The sequence below is a fragment of the Bubalus bubalis genome, chromosome 16, assembly GCF_019923935.1.
Source record: "Bubalus bubalis isolate 160015118507 breed Murrah chromosome 16, NDDB_SH_1, whole genome shotgun sequence".
Taxonomy (NCBI): domain Eukaryota; kingdom Metazoa; phylum Chordata; class Mammalia; order Artiodactyla; family Bovidae; genus Bubalus; species Bubalus bubalis.
The window spans coordinates 48,193,079-48,212,511 of NC_059172.1; the positions used below are offsets into that span (position 1 = coordinate 48,193,079).

Consider the following 19,433-nt stretch of genomic DNA (forward strand, 5'->3'; position numbering starts at 1 on the left):
ATTCCATTGACTGTGTTATTTACTTTGGCTTTAGTATTGATACTAACATTTCTTCTTGGGATCTTGTTGATTTCTTGTCTTTGCTTCCTATGGCTAATATTTTCCCCTCATATCTTCATGTGTATTTTACATTTTTGGAAGGTTTATTTCAGTAGTTCTGCTTCAAGTGTTGTTCTGTATGTTGCCTTTCTTCGTAGTAATTATGTCCTCAAATCTAGTTCTTTTGGTTTATGAAGTCATGTTTCCCTGAGGCTATCAATCAGTCATTTGGTAAGGTGTGTTGGGGAAAGAGGTCATGTTCAGGTATCTGTCTCCATGGATTTAAGGAGAGGGGAACAGATGAGTCTGAGGGCAGAAAGCCCAAGGTTTCTCGAGTCCCACAACTGGAGTTCCACTTCAAACCTTCGAGGTGAATTGGCATGGGGAGAGGGTGGCCTCTGTGGGTTGTGTCTGGTCTGGGTTTGGGAGAGGGGGTGGAGAGCAGATCCAACTCATTTTCATCAACTTTTTTCAAAGATAATTTTTTTAGAGAAGTTTTAGGTTCACCATAAAATTGAGAGGGAGATACTGAGATTTCCCATATACCTTCTACCCCTGAACCTGTACATATTCCCGCATTACCAGCAGCATTCACCAGGATGAACCTCCACTGACACACCATAATCACCCCAAACCCATAGTTTACCTTAGGATTTACTCTTGGTATTGTATATTTTATGGGTTTGGGCAAATGTATAATGACATATATCCATTGTTATAATACCATACAGAATATTCTTTATGTCATAAAAATGCTTTGTGCTCTGCCAATTTCTTCTTTTCCTTTCCCCGCCTACTCTTGGCAACCATTAATCTTTTTATTGTCTCCATAGTTTTGCCTTTTCCAGAATGTCATAGAGTTGGAATTACACAATATGTAGCTTTTAATTTACAAAATTAAAATATTAATTGTATTATTTATTTATTTTTGGCTGTGCTGGGTCTTCATTGCTGCATGGACTTTCCTCTAGTTGTGGTGCCTGGTTTCTCATTGCAGTGGCTTCTCTTGTTGCAGAGCATGGGGTCTAGGTACATGGGCCTCAGCAGCTGCAGCTCCCAGGCTCCAGAGCAGAAGATCAATAGTTCTGGTGCACAGGCTCAGTTGTTCTGTGGCATGTGGGATCCTCCTGGAGGGATTGAACCTGAGTCTCCTGAATTGGCAGGCAGATTCTTTACCACTGAGCCACCAGGGAAGCCCTAGTATGTAGCTTTTTCATGTTGGCTTCTTTCACTTAGTAATATGTATCTAAAGTTCTGTGCTGAAGGACATTTTAGTGCTGAATAATAGTTCATCATCTGGGTGTACTGCAGTGTATGTATCCATTCACCTAATGAAGGTATCTAGCTGGCTTCCAAGTTTTTGGCCATTATGAATAAAGCTGCTATAAACATTTGTGTTCAGGTTTTCGTGTGGACATCAGTTTTTGACTCTTTTGGATAAATGTCAAGGAATGTGATTGCTGGATCACATGGTAAGAGGGTGTTTAGTTTGTTAAGAAACTGCCAAACTGTCTCCCAGATTGGCTGTACCATTTTGCATTCTCACCAGGAGTGTATGAAAGTTCCTTTCGTTCCACACCCTCGCTAGCATTTGGTGTTGTCATTGTTCTGGATTTTGGTTATTCTAATAAATGTATAGTAGGATCTCAGTATTTTTTAAATTTATCAGCTCTTTGCTTGTTCCTGCTCCCAAAGGACTTTTCCCCTATACTGTTAGGTGTTGGCCTGGCTGGACTGTGAAGGAACAGGTGATGGTTTGTCCAAGGCAGTGCAGCAGCAGGGAGGTGAGAGCAAAATGCCAGAACTTTCCTCCCACACACTGAGGGGACACCACCTCTGGGTATTGTCAGTTTCAAGCTGTAGCTACTCACTTCCTGACACACAACAGATCCAGACTCTGTCCCCAGAGGGCTCACATTTTGTTATTATTACTGTGGTTGATTTCTGACACTTATATGTTCCTCTTGCTTTTATACTTTTTTTTTCAGTGTTAATTTTGGTGGAAAGGGGGGAAATAGTCAACTATTTTGGTAGAAATCAAAGTTTTATATTTCATGATGCTTGATACCGGAGAAGGTGATGGCACCCCACTCCAGTACTCTTGCCTAGAAAATCCCATGGATGAAGGAGCCTGGTAGGCTGCAGTCCATGGGGTCACTAAGAGTCGGACATGACTGAGCGACTTCACTTTCACTTTTCACTTCATGCATTGGAGAAGGAAATGGCAACCCACTCCAGTGTTCTTGCCTGGAGAATCCCAGGGACGGGGGAGCCTGGTGTGCTGCCGTCTATGGGGTCGCACAGAGTTGGACACGACTGAAGTGACTTAGCAGCAGTAGCAGCAGCAGCATGCTTGATACAGTCTCTACGAATGTATAAATGTCATATTTGTTAGGCAGCACAGTGGTTAAAAACAAGGATTCTGAAGTTTGAGTTTTTAATTTTACTTTTAAAAAAAGTTATATAAACTGTGTAGATATAATTTACATCAGGTAAAATTCACTACGTTTCAGGGTATACTCTGGTGATTTTTGACAAATATATATACCCATATAACTACATACTGAACATTACCATCAGCCTCAAATTCCCTTCAATGTTTTGCTAGTCAATATCTGTGTTTTTCCCTAGCCCAAGGCAAATACTGATCTGTGTTCTTATACCACATACTAGATTTATGTTTTTTTCTGAAGTTTTATATAAGTGGAATCATATTGCATGTACTCTTTTTGTGTCTGGCTTCTTTTGCTCAGCAGGAGGTTTTGGAGATTCACCCATGCTGTCGTGTCAGTAACTTACTGCTTTTAGTTGCTGAGTGGCATTCTATTGTATGAATGACTACAGTTTGTTCATGTATGTTTCTACTGACAGACATTTGGAGTATTTCCTCCTCTTGATTATAATAAATTCCTAGTCTGCCACTTTTTAAACTGGGCAATTAAACTTTCCATTTCAATCTTCCCTTGTAAAATGGGGATAATATTGTACCTAGCTTTTAAAGCACTCAATAAGTGCTTGTTGTACTTATTTTGTCTTCCACTTGAGTGTGAAATCTTTGAAAAGAAGAACTAAGGTTTATTCTTGATAACCCCCATCCTGGGACAGTGCCCAGCATTCATACCTCCAGTCAATAAGATTTTTTTTTTAAGTGAGTTTTAACTAAGACTGTGTATCACACTTCATGTCGGTTGCTAAGGCTATAATCATGTCATGGTCCCTGCTGTCATGCTTCATGCCTAAAGCAAGGGACAAACAAACCAGGTAGCTACAGTACAGTGTGTTAGGGCAAACCCAGGGGCTGAGGGTGTCATCTAACCCAGGCCTGGGAAGGATCAGGGAAGAAAGTGAGGATCAACAAATACACACAGGCTGAATGAGAACTACCTAGCTTAATGGCTGGAGGATGGGAAGAGTGTGAACAGGAATAGCCTGAACAGGCTCAGAGGTAAGAAAGGGCATGCCTGCAAAAGGTATAGCACATAGGTTTGACAATAGAATGAATAATGAAACTATTGTAATAAGCCTGGAAAAAAGCTATTAAAACCTGTGGCACAGGTGGGGCTTTAACAGATGAGACATATTGATGAGGTAGAAACTACTGAATAACTGCTAGAATGTGGTACGAAATGGGGTGAACTCAAAATGTAGCTAAGGTTCTAATCCCCAGGTGATTAGAAACACAAAACTGTCATTAAAAGTCACATGTTAGGAGGAAAGCAGGTTTTTATTTTTTTATTTTTTGCATGGGTAGTGATGGGTTAAATACCTTTCTGGACATATTGAACACGAGGCAGCAGTGCATACTGCATTGAGGTACTTGTGAGAACTTAGTGGAGATGTCAGAGATGGAGAATGAAATTTAAGTGGAGAGAAGCAAGGGCCGTCCACTCAGTGAACACCTGGCAGAGGACTTGTGGGTGGTGCTCAATCCATCCAGGTTCAGGTATGTCTGGATAGGGCTGCTGATTCATAGGCATCTATTCCCACAAGCTGATAATTTGCATTTGGGAAAGAGGCCTATTGGTGCGGAGAGAAGGGGCAAAGTAGACCATGATCCAGGTCTTCAGAGGTCCCTGGAGCAGCCTCCATGATTCATGTCTAAGACCTGTGGAGAGAAGGACAAATAAATTAGTTCTTAGAAACTTAGTTTATTAGTCTCAGTTACAAACAAAATGTTTAGAAGGTATGGGAGAGGAAAGAATGGGACAACGATGAGAGAGCCCTTTTTAAAAAGTTTTATTTTGAAATAATTACAGATTTATAGAAGACTTGCAAACATAGTACAAAAAAACAAGGAGTCCAGCTGCTGGTTAAAAACCTACATGTGATGTTTCAGGCCCACCCAGAGGTTAACACAAAGGCACCACGTGGCAAGCCACACGGGGGTTGTGAGGGGCACTGCTCTCACCGGACTTCCTGCCCATAGCTGCACAGCCGTCTGAAGGGAGCTGCAATCGGGGTCTCAGCCCCCTCCTCCCACTAGTCATGGCGGAGATCTTTCTCATACTTACATTCCTAGCCCAGACACCTTCCTTCCTTTTATCCAAGGCTTTGGTTGAGGTCTTTTTCAGAAACTTCTGCTAAATGCTCTTTATCAGGGGGAAGAGGGAAAAACTTAAAGAACCTTTCCCCACTCTGACTCTGTACCCACCCTCCCCTAGTTCTTTTTCACTCTGAACTTTTCTCACCTCCCACTGCTGGGGCCTTTTGTTCCTTGGGGCTCCCTCAATAGTAAGATGAACTCCACATCCACACGGATTCACCTGACCTTCAACCTGTGCATGGTTCCAGGGGGAGTCATCATTTTCTCCTCTTATATTATCAGAGTAAGTGATTAAAGGCCTCTTTCTTAAAACTTGTTGCTTTAATCAGCTACTCAGATACCTGACAGCTCAGTGGTATCTCCCAGCTCAGCGCTATCTCCCAGCTCAGCTAAAGTCCTGACCATATGCTTCACATCTTGCTTCCTCCAAACGCAGGGCAGGCTTCATGGCATACAACCTGTGTGGTCTCACTGCACCCCACATTCAGAACGGCCTGTGCCTGGTTTTCTTCTCTGTTGCTGTCTTGAAATCTTTTAAATTTTGAACAAGTGGCCCCAGAGTTTCACTTTACACTTGTTATTCAGTTCCTTAGTCGTGTCTGACTCTTTGTGACCCCATCTATTGCAGCACTCCAGGCTTCCCTGTCCTTCACTATCTCCTGGAGTCTGCTCAAACTCATGTCCATTGAATAGGTGATGCCATCCAGCCATCTCATCCTCTGTTGCCCCCTTCTTCTAACCTCAATCTTACCCAGCATCAGGGTCTTTCCCAATGAGTCAGCTCTTCGCATCAGCATCAGTCCTTCCTATGAATATCCAGGGTTGATTTCCTTTAGGACTGACCGGTTTAATCTCCTGGCTATCCAAGGAACTCTCGAGAGTTTTCTCCAGTACCACAGTTGGAAAACATAATTTCTTCAGTGCTCAGTCTTTTGTATGTTCCAACTCTCACATCCATACATGACAACAGGAAAAACCATAGCCTTGCCTATATCCACCAAATTATGTAGCCAGTCCTGTCCCAATGTCAACATCTTACATGACTGTGGCACATTTCTCTAAACTGAGAAGCGGACCTACTATTAACTAAACTACAGGCTTTATTTGGATTTTACCAGTTTTTAAAAAGTTAATAATTTCCTTTTTCTGTTTCAATATATCCCAAATAATATATTATTTGGGATAATATATTGTATTGGTTACCATATCTCCTATTTTCTTTTAATCTGTGACATTTATTTGGTCTTTCCTCTTTGACTTTAAAACCTTTGAAAGTGAAGTGAAAGTGTTAGTCACTCAGTAGTTTCCTACTGTTTGTGACCCCATGGACTGTAGCCCGCCAGGCTCCTCTGTCCATAGAATTCTCCAGGCAAGAATACTGGAGTGTGTTGCCATTTCCTTCTCCAGGGGATGTTCCCTACCCGGGGATTGAACCCGGGTCTTCTGCATTGCAGGCAGACTCTTTACTGATTGAGCCACCAGGGAAGATGTAAAAAAAGAGTTGCCCAGTTATTTTGTAGAATATTTCTCAATTTCGATTGGCCTCATGTTTTCTCTCGATTAGACTGAGGCTATGGATTTTGGGGAAGACTATCATAAAGGTGAAGCATCCTTATCACAACATATTAGGAGGTACATGGTATCAATGTGACTTATTTCTGGTTTAGTCTTGACCACTTAGTGAGGGTGGCATCTGCCAGGTTTTCCCACCATGAAGTTACTATACTGCTCGTCCCATGTCCCATACACTATTTGTTAGAAGCAAGCCACTAAATCCAGCCCACATTCAGGGGAGGGGAATTAAACTCCATTCCTGGAGGGAGAACAAGCAAACAATTGGTGAACAAGTATAGAAACCACCTCCGTAGTGAATAAATACTTGTTGGAGACACTTTGAGACTGTACAAATATCCTATTTTTCTTTAATGCTTTGCTCACTAATATTAGCATCTATCAGTGATCTTGCCTGCAGCAATCATTAGCCTGGTGGTGGTGGTGTTCTAATGGTGATCTTTTATTTCAGCAGCATGGGCATCACCTGAGAGCTTGTTGGAAATGCAAATTAGCAAGTCCCACTCCAGACCTATCAAGCAGGAAACTCCAGCGGTGGGGCCCAGTAATTGGGTTTAAGGAGTGCTGCAGGTGATTCCAATGCCCACTAAAGTTTGAAAAGCCCTGATTTTGGGGAATTCTTTAATAACTAACTGCATGAACATTCTAATTATTTATAGGAACATGAGACCCAATGAAATCATGATCTTTCCTTTAGTTCTCAAAGGTTGCTCTATGGATGAAGGAAGGCTAATTGTTTAATTCAATTTAATCAACATGTATGGAGTGTCCATACCTGCTGATCCAAGGTAGGTGATACCAGTGAAGGTAGATCAAGGACTCATAAATGATGAGGGAAGGAGGGGCAGGGAAGAGGCTGAAAAGTTTGGCTGGGCCAGGTGAGGACGGTAGCTCTGAAATCTTGGGATCGACTACCTGCTGGTTGTAGAGAACTGGTGTGCTGTGGATTGACAACCTAGGAGACCCAGAGCACAAATTACATCTGAGTCTCCTCAGAAGGAAGTGGTCTAGAAACATGGTTAATAACACAGCCTTTGGAGTGATATAGTCTGGAGCTCAGATGCTATTTCTTCTACTTACTGTGCTATTTTGAACTTGTTGTTCTCTGTTAGCCTCAATTCCCTCATCTGTAAAAAAGATGATAATAATAGCCGTGTTGACGGAGCACTTACTATGTGTCAGGCACTTCCCTAAGTACTGGACATGAACTTACTCATTTACTTGTCATGATGGCTTTCTGAAATTAGTAACATTATTATTCCCATTTTACAGAGAGGCAACTGAGATGTAGGGGGAAATTTTCACAGAGATATTAAGCAGGGCAAACAGGATTCAAATGCAGGCTGCCTTGTCTCTGGAGCCTATCTCTTAACCTGCCTGACCTTGTAGGATTTCTGTAAAGTTCAAAGTTAAGTCATGTATGAAAAGTGTTCAGTGCAGTATTGCACCCACAGGGAGTCTTTGCAAGTGGTAATGGTGAGTTGTGATAACGCAGGTGTGAAGAAAGTAACTGACAACAAGGCGTCAGTCAGGCTCTCCTGCCCCATTCTCTCACAGCCTCATAACTTATGTTTTGTAAACAGTGATATTGCTGACCTTGATAGCACTGCGCCTGTGCGCCCACTTGGCCATGGGCCACTTTTGTCTGTCTTAGTATATCAGAAGTCTTTGAAGACTCCCAGTTGCTGCTGCCCAGAGAGTAAACATGTCTGCAGGCCCCACAGCTCCTTGAGTCTTCTTTCATTTTCCTGGGTCGCAACTTATCTACCCTGGGATCAGTGAACAGTGTGACCGGCAAGACAGCAGGAGTACCAGGTGGATCTGTGGCCATTGAGGGGCCCTGATTGGAGTAGCGAACTTCCTGTTATCTCTGGCTGTCTGGTTGGGTCTCCTGTATGCCTTAGGGCTGTAATTGTCTCGTCATCTCTGTTCATAGGATCCGTAGGGGATCCGATCTTCCCTAAAGATGAGCCAGCTCTAAATGCACCTGGGGTGTGAAATCTGAGAAATTATGAAAAAAGGCAGCACCATGAAATCACCCAGGATTCAGGAAATCCTGGGCCTATTTGTGTCCCTCAGCCTATGTGACCATTGGCAAGGGTTCTGCTACCTCAATTTCAGTTTCCCCATTCATGAGAGAAGGAGGTCGAATCTCAAGTTTCCTCTCAACTCCATGAGGAAAAATGGTATCCAAGAATGCTATAGAGTCCCAGGGAACTTCTCTTTCTGACCATGGCTGTCCATCTCACTGGAGAATTTGGCCTTTAGGTATTGGGTAGGTCTTTCTTCCTGGATTGGGGTTTTCATGGTGGCTCAGATGGTAAAGAATCTGTCTGCAATGCAGGAGACCCATGTTCGATCTCTAGGTTGGGAAGATCACCTGGAGAAGGAAATGGCCACCCACTCCAGTATTCTGCCTGGGAAATCCCACAGACAGAGAAGTCTGGCAGGCTACCATCCATGGGATTGCAAAGAATTGGACTCGACTGAGTGACTACCACTTTCACTTTCTTTTTCTTCCTGGATTATATGCCAGTGTCAACATATTTAGTTAATGTTTAGTAAACATTAACTAAATTAGAATTTAGTTTCCTCCTGAAATTCGAAACCTCTAATTTATGGGAGCTATATGTAACCATACCAATGTAAATAATGTTCACACCTCATTCATTTGAATTCAGAAAGTTCAGGATTAGGGTGAACTTATACCACAATAGTGCTAAATTTTTCTTTTAGATTGTTTTTGAAGAATGACCAAGCTTGTGAAAAAAATGAAAGGAATCAAGAAGAAATAGCTGAACCACCTTAAAATGATCCAACCTTGTAATGTGTGAAAAACTGTTTTTTTCCATTTAAACAAAACACTAGAAGCCACTTCAAATTCTTATTTGAAAAAGAGTGAGGAAATAATGTAATTAAATCAAGGAACTTATTCAATGTGCTCTTTTAGTCATTCAAGCAGAGTCTGAAAGAACCCACACTAAGCAAGCCTTAGTTTGGAGTTCCTGTAAATTCTTGGAAGAAATAGTATATTTATCCTCATAGCTTCTGTAATTGCTATTTGCCTGATGTAAAGAACAGGGGCAATCCCTGATAGTTAGGACAATTAATGACATCTGGAAGATACAAGTTTCTGGTCTCCCCACAGTGGCCTTAGACTTCTTTAAGGTCTCCTAATGGCCACACTGCTTTTCCAAGTCTTTCTTCCCCTCATAGATGGGATGGCCCAGCCACCTCTCAGAGATGGGCGGTGGTGAGAACGATTTTCACCCCATTTATCTCTTCAGTATCAGCAATTGCTGTGTGTTCCTGACAGCAATGGATGTCATGCTGAGTAATCCTCTTCCCGTCGTGAAGGGACCTAACCAATTACCAGTGAAGTATTCTTGAAAGATCCAAGGGGGAAAGGTAGCTAATGATGCCTTTTATCAGATCTACCAATACATAAGAAAGTGCACTTTGGAGAAAATAGACTTGTTTTTACTCTTTACAGGTAAAGTTGTGTTATGTTTCTGAATGTGTATGTGAATGTATATGTTTTAAAACGTTTATCAGTATTAATATTGGGTTGGCTGAAAGTTTGTTCCGGTTTTTCTGTAAGGTAGTGTGGAAAAACCTGAATAAATTTTTGACCATTTTTTTCACTTAATAAATAAATTCACTTTAAAGGCAACATTCAGCTTGCTACAGAATTATGAGAGAATTTTAAAAAATAGACTTGTAACTTCCTTTACATTTCATCGTCGCAGTCCTACCATCCCTCTTCTCATGGAAGTCACAATCGTCTTTTGAAACAGAAGACAGATCATAACCTATCCTTCCTTAAAAATCCTCCCATGGCATCCCACAGGATTTAGGATACAATTTGAACCTGAGCCTCACCATGGCCTTCAAGGTCCTGCACAATCCAGCCTCCGCACACCTCTCCAACCTGCTCTTGAGCCAGCTCATCTGTGGTCTGGCTCACTGCCCTTCTATCTGGCATGCAAGCAAGCTAAGCCTGTGCTTTTCTCAGAGCCTGTGCACCTGCTGGTCCTGCTGCCTGCAGACCACCCTCATTTCTGAAGTGGGAATGTTCTCATTTAGTCGCTCTGCTTCACTTCTCCTTGTTTGATGATCTTCAGAGTATTTCTCACTTTCTGAAATTGTCTCCTTTGTTCATTTGTTTAATGTCTGTCTTCCCCTCAATGTTAGCTTCATGAGAGAGGACTCTCAGCTCTCTAACCCACCACTGAATGCCCAGCACCTGGCAAAATATCTGGCTGCTAACAGGTGCCCCATCTAGTTAACCTTTGAATAACATGGGTTTGACTTCCTGGGTCCATGCACCCACAGATTTTTTCCTACAGTACTACACTATCTTCAATTGGTGGAGTGAATATGGAAGAACCACAGGTATGGAGGGCCAGCTATAAGTTATATGCAAATTTTCTACTGTACCCCTAACTCCTACACTGTCTGAGGGTCAACTCTATGTATTTTTGAATGACTAACAGAATTAATGGGCCCAATACTCGACTGCTGTATTTGTCTGCTATGATATTCCTGGTTTAGTTTTTCTTTTTTGTATTCTAACTAAACTTTGGAGGAAGTATTAGTTGACCAACCAAATAAGAGTCAGTGCTATGAGGGTGATGGGAATCTGGCTAAGACTGAGTGAATCAGGTTAGAACAGGTATTTAGGATTCAGGAGACTATGATACAAAAGTGAATCTTTCATCCTAAAGAGACTTGGGTGTCTGGGAGTTTACTGAAAGAAATATTTGCTGGACAGTGAAGGCTTATATGTGTGTGCATTCTAAACTGAATGAATGATGCCACAAACATGGGGGCCTCTGGGAACTTCCTTTAGCGGACAAGTCCATTAATTGAATTTCTAAAATGCTTCCTGCCTCTTTTCTGACACTTCTGTTTTCATTGACTGCTTTAGTTAAGGTTCTCTTTGTCCCTCTTTTGAAGGAGATGGTAAGTATCATTCTTAAAAGCAAGTTCAACTATGAAAATCCCTTGCTTGTCCCTCATTGGAGAACTGGGGGATCCCAGCCTGGGGCTGTGGGGTCTGCACATCAGTTACTATCAGATGGGATGAAAAGTGTGTTTGCTGCCCTGCTAATTAACTGTTAGTCCTTTGTGGCTATTCCCATTGTGGACGTTGACTCTTCTTTACGTCTGCTTGCCAAAGACAATTCACTCATATGTCCACCTCCCCTGCCAGAAGTCCCAGACTTACCAATTCTTGCCAATCAGAACAGAGTAGCAGAGTAGTAGAAGGTATTTATTATTCGACCTAGAAACCAAAGATGTTAGGAAATGTTATCAGCCCTATAACACGTGTGGGAATCATGGTACAAGAACTGAATAACATGTCTTAGTCCAATAGGTATGTTTAGAAAAAAGGCTTATGTAAGATGTCTCCACAGACAAATGAAGCAAGTCTACAAATGTGATTTTTGCCCTTAATCTGAAGATTTTCCTTCAATGAGTTCTTATTTGACAATTTTTATTTTTAAGAAATAATTTTTGTTTTTATTTTCATCTTTGAATTTTGTGAAATATAGCACTTCTCCATAAGAAGATAAAATCTTCCGTATAAATACAGGACCAAGGGTATCTCTTATATTTATGGATATCCTTCTCTATCTGGGCATCGGTAGGTGAGAGTAAAACTCAAATTACATAAATACTATATGTCCGTAGATCAGGGCTTCCCAGTTGACTTGGTGGTAAAGAATCTGCCTGCCAAGCAGAAGACATGAGTTCAGTCCCTGGGTTGAGAAGATCCTCTGGAGAAGGAAATGGCAACCCATTCCAGTATTCTTGCCTGGAAAATCCCGTGCATAGATGAGTCTGGTGGGCTACAGTCCATGGCCTCACAAAAGACTTAGACATGACTTAGCAACTAAACAACAACAACTTTATGTCTTTAGATAGGCATTTACAAAGTTTGTGACCAATGGAACACAATTTCCAAGGTATTAATATATCACAAAAAATGTTTAGTGCACAATTGTTACATTTACTGTAATAGAAGATCCATAGAAAGAGCGACTTTGTCTTGTTTACTGCTCTATTTTTCCTGTATCAAAATAGAGACTGGCACATAGAAGGCACCCAAAATATTTAAATTGTCATATTTAAGTTAAACAGCTTTCTTTACTGCTTGACTTCTCAGTCTTATTATGTTAATAGCATAGCTCCAAGAGGAGGACTTGGCATGCCTTATTTCCTAAGCTTATTTGACCATGGGCCATCCTAAGATATATCTATTAATATCTATTGGAACAGTGTTTCATAAAATAAAATTTGAGAAGTGTTGGATTAAAAGAACAGGTAAAAATTTCTGACAAAAGGGATATTTGACTTAAAAAGTTAAATCTACAATTTAAGTTCTCTTCCAAGCTTTGGCTGACCTGTATTTTTCATCTTTGTAAATAGGAAGGATGAAGAAGAGAGTAGAGGAGAGAAAGAAAGATTTGAGATGGAAAAGGGGGCAGTCCTTTGGCTACAGGAAAAAGAAAAAAAAAAAAATTCAGACTGCTGTGAAACTGGCCAGCAGATATATTGACAACCAGAGGTTTCTCATGGAGCCCAACGATAGCAATTGTCTGTAGAGTGGCTTTATCCTGTAAATATTTGCTTGAAGTCTATTGCTTGATTGCTGTGGCCAGGCAGGCCAGGGATCATTGATAACTGGGTCTTTCCTTTCTTTTTTCATGTGGGTCCCTCCACCCCTGTTTTGTGCTCTGGGACACTCATTAATGGATGGTCTGGGTTCATCACTGTAGAGAAAATGAAGGACAGAGAGTGAGTGGGTGAGACTGCAGATTGTGGAGGCAAGTTGTTGGGTTGATAGAGAGTATCCTGAGTGGTCTTGGACCTGTTGTTTGACTTCTCTGTGTTTCAGTTTCCTCCTCTAAAAGATGGGAACGACAACAGTATTTATCTCATAAGACTAGGGAGGTGAAATAAGATGAAACATATAAAAACTAGCTGTAATTATTGGTATCATTGATATTTTTGTGAGCTCAGTGAACTCATAACTTATATTTCAGTTTGAAAACAAGTATATTTCTAAGAACTCTGCATACAGTATTTTGTAAGTTATTTCTTTTAATGCAATGCATATTTTACAAAATACTTCCTTTGGGGAAGTTGATGCATGGTTTTGAAAGTGGGCATGCTGTGAGAAGCAGAGGGTCTGTGAGAAGAGAGTTTCTCTTGCAAATGGGAACTGTCCCATTCACCTCCTATTACTGGTTCATCTCTCTAAAGAAAATAAAATAAAGAATGCTCAATCTGGGTGGGAAAGCAAAGAAAAATTCAGACTCTTGCCCCTCAAGCTAGTTGCTCAGTATCCCATCTCAATTTCATTTTTCTACTCACTTCTATCATGTTCAATAAGTTTCAGAGCCAAAAGTCTGCAATTCCAATTCTCCAGGCTCTGCTCTACTGTGTGAATAACATGCAGCACAGCAGGAAATAATAAGTCCTTTCCACACACCATTCTTTAAAACAAGGTGGGCAAAGCTGTCTCTTACTTGGTATGTGCCCCTGGGCTCCTAGGTCATGATTACATTTGTCAACTGGCCTCTCTCTGTCCCGAGGGCTCAGCTCATCAACCCAGAGGAACTCTTTCAATCTGTGAAAATAAAAACATAGATAGCTGACCATGTGCAAAGTTTGAATTACGATTATTTTACAACAAAGCAGACAGTTTAAGCTCAATTTTGTACTTATCTTGCAAACACTATAGCCCAAGTACCTAGCACAGTGCCTGGCACATAGTAGGCACTCAGTACATTTTAAATAAAGAAATAGTGAATTGAAAATTTGCTGCTGCTGCTGCTAAGTCGCTTCAGTCATGTCCGACTCTGTGCGACCCCATAGACGGCAGCCCACCAGGCTCCGCCGTCCCTGGGATTCTCCAGGCAAGAACACTGGAGAGGGTTGCCATTTCCTTCTCCAATGCATGAAGTGAAAAGTGAAAGGGAAGTCGCTCAGTCGTGTCTGACTCTTAGTGACCCCATGGACTGCAGCCTACCAGGCTCCTCTGTCCGTGGGATTTTCCAGGCAAGAGTACTGGAGTGGGGTGCCATTGCCTTCTCAAAAAATTTGCTACCACTTTTAAAGTATAAAGAAGATTGGGAATGCAAATTGATAGAGCCACTATGGAAAACAGTATGGAAATTACTTTAAAAACTAGGAATAAAACTATTATATGACCCAGGAATCCCACTGCTGGGCATATACCCTGAGGAAACCATAGTTGAACAAGACTTATGTACCCCAGTGTTCATAGCAGCACTATTTACAATAGCTAGGACATGGAAGCAACCTAGATGTCCATCAACAGATGAATGGATAAAGAAGTTGTGGTACATATACACAGTGGAATATTACTCAACTATAAGAAGAACACACTTGAGCCAGTTCTAATGAGGTGGATGAATCTAGAGGCTATTATACAGAGTGAAGTAAGTCAGAAAGAGAAAGACAAATATTGTATATCAATGCATATATATGGAATCTAGGAATATAGTACTGATGATCCTACTTGTAGGGCAGCAAAGGAGACACAGACATAAAGAACAGACTTTTGGACACAGTGGGGGAAGGAAAGAGTAGATGAGAATAGCGTTTGAGAGAATAGCATTGAAATATATACATTATCATTTGTAAAGTAGATAGCCAGGGGGAATTTGCTATATGACTCAGGGAACCCAAAGCTAGTGTTCTTTGACAACCTAGAGGGGTGGATTGGGGAGGGACGTGGGAAGGAGGTTCATGAGGGAGGGGACATATGTATACCTATGGTCAATTCATGTTGATGTATGGCAGAAACCATCATAATATTATAGAGTAATTATCTTCTAATTAAAATTTTAAAAACCACAAAAAAAGGAGAACAAAACCACAACCCCAAACTCCATGTCCAGATAACTACTACTGCTACCATATGAGTAATATATAAATAAAATGAAAAAAATAAAACAGAAATGATTGAAGGAAAGTGCTATCATATCCCCAGTTTGGCCCTCATCCCATATGCCCAAAGGTAATCATTATAAACAGTTTATTCAGTGATTCTTTCCCCAAAGCAATTATTTGTGTAAGAGCACAGGTGAATACACGGGCCACATTATTTACATAACAGACTACAGACATTAAAGAGCAGAAGTTTCTAAGGTGGGATCCCCTGACAGCCAACACAAAACTCAGATGCCTTAGACACACCTGGTTTGCTTATTAACAATAATAGGTTCCAGTACTTGAGGTGATTTGGTTGGTCTGGGCAGGCCCAGGAATTTGCATTTCATCAAACATCTCCAGTGAAGTAACTCTAAAACTGAAGGATCATTACTCCTGAAGGATCAACTAAAGTTCAAGGTGGTGGAGGCTTTACCACCTATCCCTTCCCATTATGGTGGAATCCTTAGCCAATTGTGAGTAAAACCAGATCCCTGGTCTGTTGCCAGGTGCACCCTTATCTTATCAACCTGCTTTCTTCTTATTCTACTGAGGAATTTTCTAGGAATATGTCTTCTACAATATTGGCTGAATTTATTGCTCATTGTAATTGATATGGTTATTGACTATAAATAATTCTCAGTCTTTCTGCCCCCAACTCCTCAGTATATGTCCAATTTATTCTTTCTAGGTATAGCTCTGGCCATTCCTATTCTGGAGTTTTCTGCTGTACAGATCCATGCAATGTTGGAATTTCAAGTATTTGTTTTTTGTTTGACATCACCTTCTGAAAAACGCCTGCTTGTTATTACTGTGGGAACATCTCTGTTCTTCTGTCACTTCCTTTCATTCTTATCTGCTGGACTGAAGCCCAAGTCTGGGCTTGGGTCTCTTTTTGGTGTTCTGCACTGTGCTAGTGGAACTTTGTGCTAGTGGAAAGTTTTCCTGGATTGCTAGGCAGAAGAGGACAATCTCTAGGTTTAGTGATATCTGAAACATTATTTCCAATTGTGTGGAGGTCATGGGCTTCAAGTGTGGCACTGTTAAATATGGTCATAATTGCTGGAGCCCAGGGTTTTTTTCCCCTCTGTTCAACTCATTGAGGACTGTCTCTGCTTGAGTTGGTTAGACATCAGGTAATGAGCAGGAAGGAAGGTAAAGGGGTAAGATCAGGCTCAGAAGACATCTAACTTTTATATACGAACTATCAATATAAAAGGGGATATATCTTAGCAAAGGAGCATGACCCATCAGGATCCACGCGATCAAAGAATGCTTTCTCCAATGATACTTAGAGTGGAGAAGTGACACAGCCGATTTATGTTGAAAAGGAACACTCTGATTACCACGTTGTAGGAGGGCCAGGATGGAAGCAGGGGCCAGTTGGGTGCCATCTCAGTGAGACATCAAGAGGTGATAGTGGCTGACACCACGGTGCCAGCAACAGGGTATCAACAGATAGCTGGTGTCAACCCAGAAACTGCCTGACTTCCTGATGCACGCAGCCGCCTGAAATTCACGGACCATCAAATTCACCCAGTTCACATTTCAGTTGCACATCAAAAGTGTTACTGACCCTTCTGAGTCCGTCCTCGACGAAGGTTCTCCTGACTGGTCCCATATGAGCCTATTGAATGAGACCAAGATCCGTTCAGAACAAAGGAAAGCTGTGTTTTTCAGTGAAAGAATGGAGAGGGGCAAGCTCGCCTCCTGGAGTACCCTTTCTCCCTGGCGGGCTGTGGGCCGGGCTGCTTTATGGAGTTCAAGTGTTGGGCGGGGCGACGGGGCGGAGCTCCGGCAGCGCAGGGGCAGTTTGCCAGCGGTGTCTGCACACAGCTCGCTGCCGCCAGGGCCATCTTGAATTGCAGTGTTGAGCGCAGAGCGTCTGCACACGGTCCCAAGCTAAGAAGCAGGCACAGCTCTTTGGCGTTGGGGACTCTTGTCTGAAGTACCTGGTGGGAGGCCTCTTCACGCAGTATCCTGTGGTCAAGTGAAACTACAGGAGGCACGGAAAAAAAAAAAAAAAGGTTAGACTTTCTTCTATGTTAATTTACTGGGAACTGTGAATGGGCTTTGCCGGTGACAAACCCCTCCTTGGTTTTTCATCCCGCTCCTCACCCTAGAAAGGCACTGAGGGGTGCCAGTCCATCTTCTATAACTGCTTAGCTGGTCTGGGGAACCGTCATAACACTGAGTGGAGGAGCAGAGCTTCTCCAGCTGCCTTTACATGTACTTGGTTGTCACAGGCCTCCGTCCTGTTAGCATCGCTAAGTGACCATCATTTGCAGTTTTCAGAAACTCTGGCTACTTGGAGACAGAGGACAGCAGACAGTTTAGGATGCAAGACCCAGATGTTATTAATAGCAAGAGAATAATGGTCACACATTCCATTTTTACTAGAAATGAAGGTATCTGAACTCGAATTGACTTTCTAGGAGAAAGTCATTCTAGCCATTCTGTTCCCTTAAAACTTACTAAAGCCTGAAACTGGTGTGCAGCCTATATAGTGGCTGACTGACCAAACATTAATTTTTCAGCTCCTTTAGCAGGAGTACAGTAGCTGCTAACTGCCCATAGGAACCTCAGTTGATAAAGAATCACCCAAGGTTTGCCTCACAAGTGGAGAGGAGAGGAGAGGTCAGGTGATGGGTGTTTCCTGTTCTTGCCTGAAGCTCACAGGGCTTCCTGATAATGGGGTTCCTTGTCTTGCAAGCAGCTTGCAGGGTTCCCCAGCCCACTTCAGAGAAACTAGTGCTGACTGGAAGAGGTCAAGTTACTGGTCCTTTACCTACCTTGGAGGAACATTTTCACATGTGGGCACCCTGGTACCTTTTCCTGAAATCTGATGGAATATCCCTGATCCATTTTGTCAGGTGGTCCTCATTACCTGGCTTTTCTCCAGTCTTGCCTCTTGGCTCACAGGACTGACCACTCTTTTTCCAAATGGAAAGTGACTAGGCAACGCTACTGTTGACTCCTGGGGGTCAGTAAGTGGGGGCAAAAGCCTTGGTGTGGCCACTACTGCCTTGTACAGGGGACAAGAGGACAGCACTATTGGCAAGATAGTGGGTAAGACTGCCAGGGCTCCCTCTCATCCCCAGGTCGGCCCCATCCCAGGCATCTGGTATTGTGGGAAGGCCCCACAGAGGCAGTAGGCAGGCATGCATTTGTTCCAGTCTCCAGTTCCCAATGATGCCAGTGTGATCTCCTCCAGGGGCTTCAGTCCAGATGACTCTGGGGGCTATGCTGTGCATGAACCACAGTCAGGTTGCTGGGCAGAGTTGCTCTGAATTTGGCTGAAGGCTGCCATTGTGCTAACCCATCAGAGTGTACCCAAAGATCAGAGTCAGTCATCCTCATGTGAACCTCCCAAAGCATCCACTATCCTTCTGCTGGAGCCAGGGCCAGCCTGAAACTGAGTGGGTAGGTACAGGCAAAAAGGCCAAGGAGTGTCCCTTCATGGATGCCAAAAATTTTCTTACCAACCCTCCCAAATCAGGCCCCCAAAGGGGTCCTTCTGCCCACTGTCATTTGAACCAATAGAACAAGACTGAATTTGGTTCAGAAACACAGGAAAGTTTTATTCTTTGATCAAAGAATGGAGAGGTGCAAGCTTGTACTCTAGAGCACACAGTCCCTGAAGGACTATTGGTGGAGCTGCTCTATAGGATTCTTGTCAGTGGGGAGGAGGTGGAGATCTGATAGGTCAGGTGTAGCTGTGCTCTCAGCTCCAGATTGCAGTGCTAAGCACAGTGTCTCAGAGGTGTTGGGTGCAGCCCCTTTGCACTGAGAACTCTGGTCTAAAGGGCTGGGTGCAAGGACTCTGCAAGCAGCACATCATGAGCAAGTGAAACTAAGCACAAAGGAAAAAAAAATGTTGGACTTGATTATCCACATTCTATTTTTATTTCCTGGGAATTGTTAATGGGTTTTGCAGGTGACAAAGGCACTTTGTCACAAGATCTCCTGAGACTTTCCTCTAACAAGTTGCACAACATCTGGACAAGAGCAAAACATCTGGTACCCACAGTTCCCAAGTTGTTCAGATAATTTGAATTCACAGTTTGCAGTTTTTGAGCTACGTTCTTGCCTGGACAATCCCATGGATGGAGGAGCCTGGTAGGCTGCAGTCCATGGGGTCACTAAGAGTCGGACACGACTGAGCGTCTTCACTTGCACTTTTCACTTTCATGCATTGGAGAAGGAAATGGCAACCCACTCCAGTGTTCTTGCCTAGAGAATCCCAGGGACGGGAGACCCTGGTGGGCTGCCATCTATGGGGTCACACACAGTCGGACACGACTGAAGCAAC

The 19,433-nt window shown here is 42.5% G+C and overlaps 2 long non-coding RNA genes across 2 annotated transcripts in view; one reads left to right on the plus strand and one right to left on the minus strand.

Annotated features, from left to right (window-relative positions):
- Window positions 1-3,236: 3,236 nt before the first annotated feature.
- LOC123329786 lies at window positions 3,237-17,573 on the minus strand. Its single transcript, XR_006545340.2, has 4 exons — window positions 17,240-17,573; window positions 16,698-17,117; window positions 13,693-13,793; window positions 3,237-4,144 (listed from the first exon to the last, which is right to left on the minus strand). It is a non-coding gene; the product is annotated as an uncharacterized LOC123329786 (long non-coding RNA).
- Window positions 17,023-19,433, plus strand: part of LOC123329787 — a 46,847-nt gene continuing 44,436 nt past the window's right edge. The window contains exon 1 of the long non-coding RNA XR_006640096.1: window positions 17,023-17,148. This is a non-coding gene — a long non-coding RNA (uncharacterized LOC123329787). The remainder of the gene's footprint in view (window positions 17,149-19,433) is intronic.